The 15,401-nt window shown below is 41.2% G+C and overlaps 1 protein-coding gene and 1 pseudogene across 5 annotated transcripts in view; one reads left to right on the forward strand and one right to left on the reverse strand.

The window, feature by feature from the left end:
* The window catches only part of Mast2 (microtubule associated serine/threonine kinase 2), a 157,464-nt gene that overhangs the window by 105,150 nt on the left and 36,913 nt on the right, over positions 1-15,401 (reverse strand). The gene's annotated exons all lie outside the window — the stretch shown is intronic.
* Gm52760 lies at positions 3,942-4,099 on the forward strand (annotated as a pseudogene).

Here is a 15,401-nt window from a genome sequence, read left to right on the forward strand (position 1 = left end):
CACAGAACTTGGTAAGACAGATAAAAGTGTTTCCAGAAAAATTACAAGATATACTGACCAAAATATGATGGTAAAGATTTATCACAATGTGTAAAGAAGTAACAGTTAATCAACTCTGAACTTTATACTTAGAGGGAAGTAAAGATTAAAGGCCAGGGGAAAGGTAGAAGTATGTACAGAGGTGCTAACAAGCCTGGGAAGTACTTTATTTTAGAATAGTTAAATGAAGAAAACTGGGCATGGTGGTACACATTTGTAATCCTACAAAACTCAGGAGGAGACAAAAAGACCATAGGGTCAAGACTATTTTTAGCTACACAATAAGATGTATTTCACACATTCAGAAGCAAAAGAAACTAAGTCACATGGGCCAAGAATTTTTCAAACAAGCATAAATCCAGAGAAAGAAAACCAACAAAACAACAAAAACCACAAAATACTTGTAAAATATAAATAAATAAATAAATAAATAAATAAATAAATAAAATGCTTGTACAACTGTACACGCAAGCACAGACTCTCAAACATCCAACTTGGGTTACAGTATCTCTTGTTTTTCTAAGAGTTCTTACAAGAAGCCAGGTCCCCTAGCTGGAGTTACAGATAATTGTGAGCCTCCATAAGGGCGATAGGAATAAAACCTGGCTCCCTGAAAGAGCAGCTAATGCTCTTAATTGTTGAGCCATTTCTCTGGTCTGTCTACTTTAGCAATTCTTGATTTAAAAAAAAAAAAAAAAGCTTGTACTCCCTTGTAATTTCCTAAATGATAGATTGCTTCTTGTTCTAATGAGAAACTACTGAGACTCTGAATGAAAACTAAGTACCATGAAGAGTACAAAGATCAGAACTGAGAACTTCCCACCCCACTTCCTAGGCTATAATCTTACTGCTAATCAATCATGCTTTATGAATGCTTTCATAAAGGTCCTTGAACTAAGGATTCAGAGAGCTTTTAGGGGCTAAACATGGCAGTGACTGAAGGTTGATGTGTCCAGAAAAGGCATGAAAAAAGCTCCATGTTTGTTTCTGTTAAAGATGCTTGGCTCTGAGGGCTGGGTCAGGAAAGGAGTTTATTTTGGGTTTGGCTAGACTGAAAAGGCAGCTATCTATCATATCTTGCCCATTAGGATTTTAAAGGAAAGGACAACAGTAGCAAACCAGAAAGCATGCTATGCATATGCCTAGCAATCTGAGTAAGACTATGGTTCTGGGGCATTTCTGCTTTCACAGTGCTCTGCTCCACTACCAGAGAAACAATCATATCTATTCTAAGCATGAGATAACTGCCTAGAGGAAGCTGGAGAAGAAAAATAACTCAAAGAGAACAAATTAATGGAACAAGATGAAGTTAGTAAAGATAACAGCTGTGCCCTCCTCCTTTAAATTCCCGATTTTAAAGGCACTTCTGGTATTTTCCCACATACCTCACTCTCTTTATGTGGCTATTCATCTCTATCCACTGCTACTCCTGTATAATAGATGGGATAACACATATTTTCCTGAGTTCTCTGAGCCATCCTAGCTAATTATCAAAACTAAAGAGGGGGTCAGGAGAACCACAGCCAGTGACTCAGAAGGACACATAAAATAACCTGGGAGCTCTCATTTCGGTCATTAAAGCTAGGCTCACAACCAGCATAACCTGGGGCTTGAAAATTGCTTTTGAAAAATGGGAAGTATTAAATGAAGCCTTGGCCTGTGTATCAAAGGCTAGTTTTGGGTGGTATTTAGTTTGAGACGAAGTTGAACTGTAGTACACTCAGCTGGTTTCTGCTAGAGAATGTCTTAGGATATAGGGGAAAAAAGCATTCTACAAATCAAGTACCAAAACTGTTCTATTTGTGCTGAGTATGAAAAAGATAGTTTATTAGCATTTTGGTATCTGATTGATAAATTTCAATATAATAATTACATTAAAAACTTTCATTCATATACACACACACACACACACACACACACACACACACATACACACACACACACATATTACTCATCCTAAAACTTAAATGGGAAAGGAACTAGAATACCAAAAACTTTGGAAATAGAAGAAATAAAGAACTTTTCAGCCGGGCAGTGGTGGTGCATGCCTTTAATCCCAGCACTCAGGAGGCAGAGGCAGGCAGATTTCTGAGTTCAAGGCCAGCCTGGTCTACAGAGTGAGTTCCAGGACAGCCAGGGCTACACAGAGAAACCCTGTCTTGAAAAAACAAAAAACAAAAACAAACAAACAAAAAACAGAAAAATCGCCCCCAAAAAAGAATTTCTCAACATAGTATTAATTCTATTTGACATCAGTAATGAAGGCAGTATGGTAGTGGCAGGACAGTCCATTAGGACAACAGAACAGAACAAAGAGAATCCAGAAATAAGCCATCACAAATACAATAAACTGACTTTTTACAAACATACAAATGGTATTCACTACAATATCATCTTCCCAATAAATTATGCCACAACTACACATCCACAGGCTAAAAACAGGCTAATGACTACCCCTTTCACTGTATGCAAATTACTTCAAATTGGATCAAAGGTTTAGATGTACACTATAAATCTATACAGGTTTTGTAGAAAAGAGAGGTGCTAGCGAAAAAAGAGAACTGGCTCCTGAAAGTTGACCTTTAACCTCAACACATAATACATGACGAATACACACTTAAATGCATATAAGCGCTCTCTCTCTCTCTCTCTCTCTCTCTCTCTCTCTCTCTCTCACACACACACACACACAAACATACACACAAAACTAAAAAAAAATAAATTAAATTTAAAAATGAAGAGAAATCTTAAAGACCTAGGGATGAGTTTAAAGTCCCTAGCCATGACATCAAGAGCAAAATCTAGGCCAGCCTAATGACTTATACATCCAATTCCAGTATTTAGTAAGCTAAGCAATAAAACTGCAAGTACCCTGTGCTGAATAATAAGACCCTGTCTCAAAAACAAAAACAAAAAGCCGGGCGTGGTGGCGCACGCCTTTAATCCCAGCACTTGGGAGGCAGAGGCAGGCGAATTTCTGAGTTCGAGGCCAGCCTGGTCTACAAAGTGAGCTCCAGGACAGCCAGGGCTATACAGAGAAACCCTGTCTCGAAAAACCACAAAAAAAAAAAAAAAAAAAAAAAAAAAAATCCTACAAATGCAATCCATCAACTTGCTAGCAGATAAAGAAATGGGCACAACCACACATAAGAATATTGAAAAGCAAAACAAATGAATACAACAATTTGTATGGGCAAGTTTTTTGGTTTTGTTTGATTTTTGAGACAAGGTCTCACTTTGTACCCTTAGCTGGTTAAACTATCTATGTCGACCAGGCTGGCCTTGAACTCACAAAGATCTGCCTGCCTCTGCCTCCTACAAAGAACTAGGATTAAAGGCATGTTCTAATACTCCTGGCCCAATTTGTATTGAGTTTTGGGGTGGACATTAGAAAATAAATCTAGAATCTCAAAATGTTAGGCACCTACTCTACATTGAGCCTTTTCTAGCCCCACTTCAAACAACTTTAATGGTTGGTGCTCAAAAACACTCTGCTTGGGCTAAACAATCATGCTCCAAAGCTTATTAAATATAGAGCTCCATTTAAATAATATTTCATGACTCAGAAAAGCAGGTTTGATTTCGATTTTGTTGTAAGGGAACAACAAGTATAGGACAAGTACTTAAGTGTACACAAGGTCATTTCTCTGTAATGATAGACCAGGTGTATTGGCTGTTGATGATCAGTAAACACACTCAAGAGCTGAACCCACACATATGTCTAGCTATGTTTGAATGAACATATTCTCCATTGGCTCATTTATTTGAACACTTGGTCCCAGTTGGTGGTATGTTTGTTTAGGAGGTGCAAGTGTGTAGCTGAAGAAGAGTTTGGGAGGTTTTTGTTGGTTTGTTTCTTGGAATTTTTTTTTTCTTTTTCTTCTTTCTTTCCTTTTCTTTCTATCACTTCTCGGCCTTTTGGCTAAGATCAAGTGTAGTATCCTTTCTTTCTTCCTTCCTTCCTTCCTTCCTTTCTTTCAGACAGGGTTTCTCTTTTTATCCCTGGTTGTCCTGAAACTTATTCTGTAGACCAGGCTGACCTTGAACTCAGAGATCCACCTGCCACTATCTCCTGAGTGCTGTGATTAAAGGCTTATATCACCAAGTTTGAGAGTTTAACAATTCTACCATTTCTAGTTCATTCTCTCTAACGTCTAGCTTGTGGTTCAAAATGTTAAGCTCTTAGATTTGGATTTTATTGTTAGGGAACAAAAACTATATAAATGTGGAAAAAGAGAAGCAACTCCATGAAGTTGCTGTAACATACATGAACACACACACACACACACACGGGCTGGCTTACCAAGTAAAGGCACTTGTTGCCAACCTGAATTTGATCCACAGAGCTCATGTTGTGGAAGAAAAGAACTAGCTTCTCTAAGTTTTCCTCTGACTAGCACACACGCACTGTGGCATGGACACATATACATGTGTACATACATACATACATACATGCAATAGACATTTGAATCTCTATATATGTCATTGATGTACATATGATATTCATGTTTATTTTAACATTGTACTGCTTAGTAAGTAATACTATTGGGGAAAAGTGGAACTACTGAACTGTCTATAGTTTATTTTTTAAGATTTATTTTATTTGTCTTTCTTATATACATGTGTGCCTGTGTCCAAGTGCCAGGAGGGCCAGAAGAGAGTGACAGATACCTTGGAGCTGGAGCTATAGGCAGTAGAGCCACCTGATGTGAGTGCTGAGAACACAATTCAGGTCCTGGTTGCAACTAGTGCTCTTAACCACTGAGCCATCTCTCCAATCCCTCAATATCCTATTTTTGCAACTTCCTGTGAAACTGTAATTATTTAAAATAAAAAGTTAAGTAAACAAATCTAAATTACTAAATTTGTTTTATTGTCTTCCTAGAAATACAGTTTATTCTCATGCTATCCTAACGTTAAAAGACTTGTTGAATTTTGAGCCTCTTGAAAGAAAATCCATTAATTCGGTTGCCAAGAACAATCTCATTCCCTTGGCTGAAGTCGTTCATTTTTAGTGAGGCTGAAAATTAAGAGAAGTCAAATGAAAAAATTAAAAAATAAAAGTGATGAAATTTCAAAAAAAAAATCTGCCATTAAGACAACAAATATATGTTAAGCCAGAAGGATTGCTTAGTAGGTTAAGGTATTTGCTGTGCAAGCCTGGCTATCTAACTGAATTTCATCCCTAGAATCCATGTAAAGATTAAAGAGAGAACCAATACCACAGAGTTGTCCTGTGACCTTTATACACACACACACACACACACACACCCTATAGTGTGCACCATATATATATATATATACATATATATATATATATATATATATTCACACGCAATAAATAAATTGTTTAAAATATCAACAAAAGTTACAAGCAACCACAGATGGAAAAAAAATCAATCATATTCTTATTTGTTTATGAAACAGGAATCTGGTAAGAAATATATAATACATATATAAAAATTATTAAACATCACTGAGAAAAATTAAAGATTTAAAGAACTATAGACAATGGATCATAAGACTCAATATTATTAAAATGTCTACTTTCTCCTAGATAATTTATTGACTTAATGAAATCCCTATCAAATCCCAGCAATCCTGTTTGGGTTTTAGTCTGAAATGTCCCTCCACAGGCTTATTATATTTAACAGGTCTGGACTGGCAGAAATAGATCACTAGGGGCAACTTTTTAAGGTTCTATCAACCCCTAGTTCCAACTGAGGAGTCAGTCTCCGAGTCCATACTATGTAAACAAGCTACAACCTTATGTTCCTATCACGAAAAACTGAGCCATTTCCAGCCATGCCTTTGGAATCACCAAGACAGAATGAAATTCCTCTGAATTCATGAGCCAAAATAAAATTCTCCTCCATGTTTTGTCCTGATTGGTATTTACACTGATACAGGGGTATCTTACAGACCTCCTTCGGTTCATTCTGGTAGAAATTAGCAAATTGACTAGAAAAATAATGTGAAAATAGACATGAATCTACCCCATTAAGCATCCTAGTTAACCACTGGAGGAGAAAACGTCAGCAGTATTAAAGAAGGAAAAGTTAGTTACTCTCTGCTTCTCCAAATGGCCCACCTTCAGGGTGGGGTGGCCACCTGTAGGGACCTTCAACTTGGAGGTGATCAAAGCAGTAGAAGAGAAAGTCTTTAGGCCAGGATCCCTCGGGCACCCAGACCAAGTGCCCTATCTAGTTACCTGGAAGACTCTAGTGGAGAACCCCTCCCCCCTTCATGGATTAAAGCCTTTCTTTTCCCAAGACCTACCTCACAGATTCTGGCTGTCAGAAAAAAAAAGAAACCTGGGAGAAGGATCCAGACCTGAGAAGAAGACAATCCTCCAAGACCCTTCAACAGTGGACCTGTTGCTCCAAGACCCTCCTCCTCCATATCCCCCTACCTTTGGCTTCATTGCCCTGCCCCCGCCCCAACGCCAGCACCAGCTCTGGGATCCTCAGCCCAAATGGGACCAGGGCCATTGTATCCCCCTTTACCAGAGGGAGAAGCGAAGTCTGAGAGCCACCTCCACTGATACCGCGGTGGCCACTACCTCCCCTCCTTTTTCAGATAAACCCAAGGGTCCGATTAATCTCTTTGAGACTATTTTATTTACTCATCAGCCCACCTGGGATGATATTCAACAAGTCATGAGAGTGTTCTTTATGACGGAAGAGTGAGAGAGGATAATTCAGGAAGCCAGAAAGAATGCCCCCCCCCAAACATTGGGGCACCATTGACTGAACAGGCTGTCCTCTACAGCAGTTTTCTCCTGACTAGACCTGACTGGGACTTTAATACGGCAGAAGGTAAGGGGCACGTGAAGGTCTACTGCCAGGCTCCATTGGCAGGGCTCAAGGGGGCTGCACAATGACTCACAAATTTGACCAAGGTGTGTAAGGTTAGACAATCAGATGAGTCTCCTGCTGCCTTTCTAGAGTGACTCATGGAGACATCCATCAGTATACACCCTATGACCCCAGCATCAAGGAGCACAAAGCTACTGTGACAATGGCTTTTATAGACCAGGCTAGGAGAGACATCAGGGAAAAGCTTCAGAGACTAGAGGGACTGCAGGACGACAGGATAAGTCATTGAGGGGTTTAGTGCAGGTTGCTGAGAAAGTCTACCATGACAGGGAGACAGAGGAGGAAATGGAACAGAGAAAGAAAGAAAATGAAAGGAAGGTGAAAAAAAGAAAGAAAAGTGACAAGGAAGGAATTTACAGAGAATCTTGGCTACAGTAGTTATGGAAAGCAGAGAAAAGAGACTCCAACCAAAGAGAGACAGAAAACCTCTTGAAAAGAACTGGTGTGCATACTGCAAGGAGAGGAGCCACTGAGCCTGGGAGTGCCCTAACAAACAGAAGCCAGGGCGGGAAATCCCCAAACAGTGAAGGTGTTAGCCCCCAGGGAAGACAGTGACTAGGGAGTACAGGGTTCAGACCCCCTCCACGAACCCGGGGTAACTCTGAGAGTGGAGGGGAAACCCACTCAACTCTTGGTGGACACAGGGGCTCAACACTTGGTCCTTCTCCAAGCCGATGGTCCTGTTTCCAAAAAAAAAATCTTGGGTCCAAGGAAACACTGGCACCAAAATGTATTCATGGACTGCCCGAAGAACAGTGGACCTAAGAATGGGCCAGGTATCCCATTCATTTACTGTCATCCCAGACTGTCCCTACCCTCTGTTGAAGAGAGACTTACTCTTTAAGATGGGGGCCCAGATACACTTCCAGCCTGAAGGACCGAAACTAACTGGCCCAAAAGGAGAGCCCATGCATGGAAGAAAGACCTCTCTGACTGACCCCTGCCGTGAGCCACAACAGCAGTTTTCTCCATGCTGGTGAGAGACAAACGGGTGCTGTCATGGTGGACGGCACTAATGTCATCTGAGCAGAATCTCTATCTGCCCAGCAAGTTGGCACAGAAAGCAGAGCTAATTGCCCTCAACAAAGCCTTGGAACTTGGGGGCAGTAAGAAAATTAACATCTACACGGAGAGCAGGTATGCCTTTGCCACATAGCCCATGGCCACAGAGCTTTATACCAAGAAAGAGGACAGCTCATATCAGAAGGAAAAGAAAGAAAAAACAAGCAGGAAATCTTGGATCTCTTGGATGCCCAGATAAAGCCGTCAACTGTGAGTATTATTCACTGCCCAGGACATCAAACAGTGACTCAGTGGACCAGGGCAATAACCAAGCAGATCAAGTGGCTCAAGAAGTAGCTAAGCAGGAGCCTATCCCAGTTACAGACCTGAAAGAAACAACCGATGGGGAATGGAACTACATTAAAGAATGGCCTCACTTAAAATATATGGAAGAAGAAGGACTCAGATTGCTAGCCACCCTACCAACTACTTCCTAGAGAAGGAAGGGCAGTGGCACACACAAGAAGGAAAAACTATACTTCCCAGAAAACAAGCTGAGGACTTACTTGACCAAATGCATAGATGGACCCATTTAGGGGATAAAAGTTTGTCCAAGCAGCTAAGGGCTCTAAAGTATATATAATGGACCTCAGGTTTTGGGCCAGAAATATAGGAGAACCATGTAAGGTATGCCATTAAGTGAATGCTTATGATGCCAAGAGAAAACAGAGCAAAGATACCTAGGGGAGAATGGCCTGAAGTATATTGGGAGGTTGATTTTACAGAAGTTAAGCCAGGAAAATATGGTTACACATACCTTCTAGTGTTTGTAGATATTTTCTCTGGATGGGTTGAGGCTTTCCCCACCAAGCAGGAAATAGCTACAGTGGTAGCTAAGATGATATTAGAGGATATCTTCCGGAGGTTCAGTGTGCCCTAGGTAATTGGATCAGACAATAGTCCTGCTTCTGTCTCTAAGTAAGTCAGGGATTGGCAGAGATATTGAGGACTAATTGGAACCTCTATTGTGCGCACTGTCCCCAGAAATCAAGGCAGGTAGAGAGAATGAACAGAACTCTAAAAGAGACCTTAACTAAATTGTCCTTGGAGACTGACACTGACTGGGTGGTGCTCCTTCCCCTGGCCCTGTTCTAAGCCCAGAACACCCCCTACCATTTTAACCTGACCCCTTTTGACATCCTGTAGGGGATCCCCACTGCCTTGATCCTGGCTCTTGACAACCCCCAGAGTGACTTTTCAGGCTGACAGGGGTTTTATGGCTCGACTGTAAACTTTCCAGATCAGCCACCAGGAATTATGGCCTAAACTTAGTGCCCTATATATAACACAGGTACCCCAGACATTCCACACAAGTACCAAGTTGGAGACTGGGTATATGTTAAAAGTCATTGTGCTGAAATCTTGGAAGCAAAGTGGAGAGGGCCATTCCTGGTGTTGTTGACCACCTCGACTTCTGATAAAGTGGATGGAGTAACTGCCTGGGTTCATGTCAGACCAGCACCTGTGCCTGATGCCAACTGGACAGCAGCCAGACACCCAAGCAACCCCTTCTGCAAGGCCAGCGAAACAATGAGATGGCTATGGTTTATCTTCCAACGCTGAGCCTTGGCAGCCCCCACAACCCTACTAGGGTGACTTGGCAGGTGCTCTCAGTCACTGGGGATGTGGCTTGGTCCACTACAGAGGAACACCTACATTGTATCTGGTGGCCAGACCTTGCCTTTGATATCTGTGATTTATTGATGGGCCTTGACTACTGGGGTGTCCCTGCCCGGGAGACACATAGGAGGGATTTCCCAAATATGGAGGACGAGGGACTTATGAATATAAACCGTGTCCCAGAAGCAGCCTTAGAGGGTGTGGCTTAGGGTGCTGAAGAGTGTCCTGAGAGAAACTCCCATGTATGTGTCCCCCAAAAATGGAAAAAGCCAGCAGCTGGCCCATCAGTGTTGGGGGCCAACCACTTTTTCTGTGCTACCAGGGGTGTAAAACATCAGGAAGCACATACTGAAGACCATTCCAGGGGTAGTTAAAGATTCAATGGCCAAGGTGAGGGAAGAGCTAGACAAGCAGAAGAGAGAAAGAACAGTCAGGGTTATTCCGAGTCTTGGTTTAATTCGTTTAACTCCTCTCCTGGGTTAACCACTCTCATATCCACCGTGTTAGGACCCCTAATTGTTCTCCTGCAGTTGTTGACCTTGAGACCCTGCATATTGAACAAGCTTAGAGCCTTCATCAAAGAGAGACTAGGAGCAATATAGCTGATGGTCCTGCACCAACAATATGAGACCCTGAGGGCAGGACCTGAAAAGTATGTGTTAGTTACCCCAGACCCCTGAGCATACATAGCTCCAAAATTGGAGCTAGTACAAGGAAAGGGGGGGAAATGAGGGACCCTCGGGGCTTTTCCAGCCCCACACCCTCCTTACAGCTTCCCACTCCTGCCTGGAGTCAAGGCTAGGCCAAGTTCCATTCTCCACCCACAGGATCATTCTTCAGTAAAAATTTCTCAGAATGTTCTGACTGACAGTCACATGACCCTCTGGAAAGTCCCTGGTAGAGTTCAAATGTGTGTCATGCTTGTTAATGTAAAGGGTAATATGCTTAGCCAATAAGTTTGAATTATAACCTTGCTGATATAACCTGTACCCCTAAAAAGTATAAAAACTGCTTGTAATAGCCATTCAGGGTCACCTTCTTAGTAACTCACCTTGAGAGACTAATTGAAGGTCAACCCCAACACACTGGAAAATAAACCTCTTGCTTTTGCATTTAAAAAAAAAAAAAAAAAAGCTGGTTGTGGTGGCACACGCCTTTAATCCCAGCACTTGGGAGGCAGAGGCAGACAGATTTCTGAGTTTGAGACCAGCCTGGTCTACAGAGTAAGTTCCAGGACAGCCAGGGCTACACAGAGAAACCCTGTCTTTTTTTTTTTTTTTTTTTTTTAAACAACACATAGGTTCTTTTTTTTTAAGATTTATTTGTTCATTTACTATATCTAAGTACACTGTAGCTGTCTTCAGACACTCCAGAAGAGGGCACCAGATCCCATTACAGATGGCTGTGAGCCACTATGTGGTTGATGGGAGTTGAACTCAGGACCTTTGGAAGAGCAGTCAGTGCTCTTAACTGCTGAGCCATCTCTCCAGCCCAGAGAAACCCTGTCTTGAAAAAAACAAAAAAACAAACAAAAAAAAATATGTATGTACACTCCCACACAAAAAGGGGTGGAGTTAAGAGAGAAAATAATGTGTTTAAATGAGTTTACACCAGACAGGGTAATAATATGCCCCACCCCAACCCAAAAGCCATAAACTAACAAAAAACCCAATGCCAGGCATGAAAAACTTCCCTTAGAATTGTTGGCCATAGAGCCGGGCGATGGTGGTGCACACCTTTAATCCCAGCACCTGGGAGGCAGAGTCAGGCAGATTTCTGAGTTCCAGGCCAGCCTGGTCTACAGAGTGAGTTCTAGGACAGCCAGGGCTACACAGAGAAACCCTGTCTCAAAAAAACAAACAAACAAACAAACAAAGAATTGTTGGTCATAATAGTCCAAGAGACCCCAAAATACTATAGGCTACTATCTCTACCCTTGGTTGCTTCCCAGAACTTGCAAGTAAGCTCCTACTGCTGAAGACACCACAAACATTGGCCACAGGACATGGAAGAATCAGATTGGAACTAAAGTAGCAACCTCAATCCTGAGGACTAGCTATCATATAGTATTTGGAGTTCTAGGCGAGCTATCAAGGGAGAAAGATAATCAGTCCAAGTCTCTGAACCATAATGACCACCTCAGTATGGTATTACCAATGGTACAAATGTGGTACTGTTATCTTGGGGATAATGAATAGACGTAGGATCCTTTCAATTACGAGGTAATTCACGCTTGGTACTATACTACTGCATGTTGGCTGGAGAGGTTACAGGCTCTTTAAAAGAACCTACTACTACCATTTCCTAAACCAACAGAATTTGTAACAATAGTCTAAAAACTCATCTAAATACACAAATAAGTGTGTCTCTCATCCTCATAAAGGAAGCTTACTTTTGTAATAGACAATAGACATGCTACTACAGAGACCTACAACTGGTCGAATACAAAGAATAAGTTAGAATGGGAATTCACTCTACTTGGTACAACTACAACACAACCTCTACACTTAAGACTCACGAAACATTAAAACGTGCAATTTAATAAAATATGTCTATACCACTACAATTTTTTGTGCCTATACGTAATTCTTCCCTCCTCCTCTCTTCTACCTTTATATCTAGATAACCTCTTGTCTTAGTTAAGGTTTTACTGATGTGGACAGACACCATGACCAAGGCAGCTCTTATAAGGACAACATTTCATTGGGGGCTAGTTTATAGGTTCAGAGGTTCAGTCCATTATCATCAAGGTGGGAGCATGGCATTGTCTAGGCAGCCATGGTACAGGAGGGTCTGAGAGTCTCACGTCTTCTGAAGGCCACTAGGAGAAGATTGGCTCCCATGTGGCTAGGAGGAGGGTCTCGTTGCCTACCCCCACAATGACACACTTTCTCCAAGGACACACACATCCCCAACAAGGCCACATCTAATAGTGCCATTCCCTGGCCCAAGCACATTGGAACCACCACACCTCTGATACTTACATATATTAATTTGCATTTCTATTGGTTTTTAAATAAATGGACTTATATTCTATATACTATTTTCACCTGCCTTCTTTTATTCAGGATATTTTTTGAGAATTTTTCAAGTTGTTGCATATAACAATAGATTCCTTTTTTTATTGATGATATTGTTACTGTGTAGGTTTATTTAGGCAACCATGTTGATTTTTTTAATTACCATATGTATATGGTGTTTTGCCTGCATGTATATCTGTATACCACACGCATATGTGTTCTTGGAGGACAGAAGAGAGCTCTACATGGCTATGAGTTATAGATGGTTGTGAGCTTCCATCTGTGTGAGTTATTGAACCCAGGACCACTGGAAGAGTGGGCTCTTAGCTGAACCATCTCTCTAGTCTCAAGGTAACCATGTTGTTTAGAATGCATGAGTGTAGCGTTCCTGTCATGTCGTGATTGAGACCCTCGGAACCAATCTGTCACAGTTCCGAGGAAGACAACATATTTCTACAACAATGTCCACTCTTCAATCACCCCATGCAATAAAGTATGATATAGGTGACTGGGAGGGGGGCAATGAGTGAAATGTAAGTAAATAACTTAAAAATTTTAAAACAAAACAAAAAGAACCCATATGTATCAAAAGATGGCCTAGTCAGACATCACTGGAAAGAGGCCCATTGGACTTGCAAACTTTATATGCCCTAGTACAGGGGAACACCAGGGCCAAAAAGGGGGAGTGGGTGGGTAGGGGAGTGGGGGTGAGGGTATGGGGGACTTTTGGGATAGCATTGGAAATGTAAATGAGGAAAATACCTAATAAAAATATAAAAAAAAACAGAGATTTCTAATGCTCCTGAATAGCTGAAAACATGGAGGCTTGGCTTACAGGCATGTAAGAGCAGCTCTGATGCTGAGGTCCTGTTCCCCAATTGGTTCTTGATCTGTCAGTAAAGAAAGCCACGGGCCAATTACTGGGTGGAAGAAATAAGCAGGACTTCCAAGACCCTGAAGGAAAAGGAGATGCAAGGGAGAAGACAGTCCATCATGTTTTGGAGAGGTAAGAACCAGGCAGCCATGTGAGGTCTCCAGAAGAGCAGTATGGCTGTGGCCACTCCTATAGTCAGAGATGTTTAGTAGGGAGTAGATTCTACTGCCCAGCTAACATCAGGGCAGGTGGGAAGAGCAGAGCTAAAAGTAATGATAAGGGTGTGTTTTCTAGGCAGGAGATAGTTGTGCCCAGCAATTGTGCCAAGAAGGCAAATTGAAAATGAACAACTCTGCCTGTGTCTTTTATCTGTAGCTTTAAAGGAAGCCGAGTGGGAGCTGGTAACTCAACCCATTCCCAGAGCTTAGGCAGGGTAGCAGAAAGCTACATGCAACACAGGCAGTCCAACAAAAATTGGTCCATGTGCTACGTGGAAGGTGCATCCCAACTCACAAGGAAAGAAACTCCTACACTCAAGATTCTTCCAAACCTTACCTTACCTAGTTCTCCATCAGCTTGTCTATTTGTATTCTTAAAATACCCTTTATACTAAAACAGACAGAGGCTGAAGAGACGGCTCACTGAATAAGAGCACTAACTGTTCTTCCAAAGGACGTGAGTTCACATCCCAGCAACCACACGATGGCTCACAGCCATCTGTAATAAGATCTGATGCCATCTTCTGGGGTGTCTGAAGACAGCTACATAATAAACCAGACAATTTGAATTTCCCTGGGTTCTGTAAACCCAGCAGATTAATCAAGCCTAACCAGTCAGTCATGAAAATACAAACTTGTAGCCAGTCAGTCAGAAATAACAGGAGTCCGGGCAGGCAATTGAGATCTGAAATGGAGACACCCATTGCAGTATTGATGGGATTGAGCCTTGAAAATGTGGAATCTTCACATGATCTAAGACCATAGAAGTAGTCTATGTTGTGATACGTAGTAGGATAAACTAAAATGAGTTTTCCTTTAGTAACCTCACATTAAGGAAAAAAACTGAAAATAACATGATTTCCAAAATATTCAGTATGTATATAAATCTAAAAGTTTTATGTCTTTTACTCAGAAACTAAATGATCTAAGGTGAAGTAGAAACCCCCCAAATAATATTTACCACAAGATAAGGGCTCCACTAACCAAGTTAGATCCCCTTCCACCTTTTAGTCACTTTTAAATTCATGGTCCACATATAATTTCTATAAATGTTACATTTTATTACTTTGAAATTGAATGTTTACTCTATATAATCTTGTTATCACCTAAAAACTCTCTAGAAGATGGGATCTATAGATTATATACTCTAACAAATTCTTGTTTAGATTTTTTTCAGATATAGTCAGAGCAGGGGAAACATTGAAATAAATTTCAATATGCAATAGGAAGGATTTATATCTATATATACTCTAACAAATTCTTGTTTAGATTTTTTTCAGATATAGTCAGAGCAGGAGAAACATTGAAATAAATTTCAATATGCAACAGGAAGGCAGAAAGAAGCCTAATACAAACCAGTAAATATACCACCAAACATAAATGTCCAACTGGGAAACTTTAAGCATCAGAGTGAAAAGCAAGTAAACAACTAAGGAGAAAACCAGAGAAATCAAAAGGCAGACTGCTTGAGAAAACAATGAACTCTTCCACCTGGGACTGGTTACAAAATCTCCCAGTGATATTAGAACCAGAAGATTGTTCAAATTCTTTCTATAATATGCCACACACTGGGCTGAAGAGATGGCTCAGCACATAACAGCACTTGTTGCTTTTCTAGGACCTGGGTTCAACTCCTAGCACCCACATAGTGGTTCACAACCATCTGTAATTCCAGTTCCAAGGGATAATT

This window comes from Mus musculus, chromosome 4 (genome assembly GCF_000001635.26).
Source record: "Mus musculus strain C57BL/6J chromosome 4, GRCm38.p6 C57BL/6J".
NCBI lineage: Eukaryota > Metazoa > Chordata > Mammalia > Rodentia > Muridae > Mus > Mus musculus.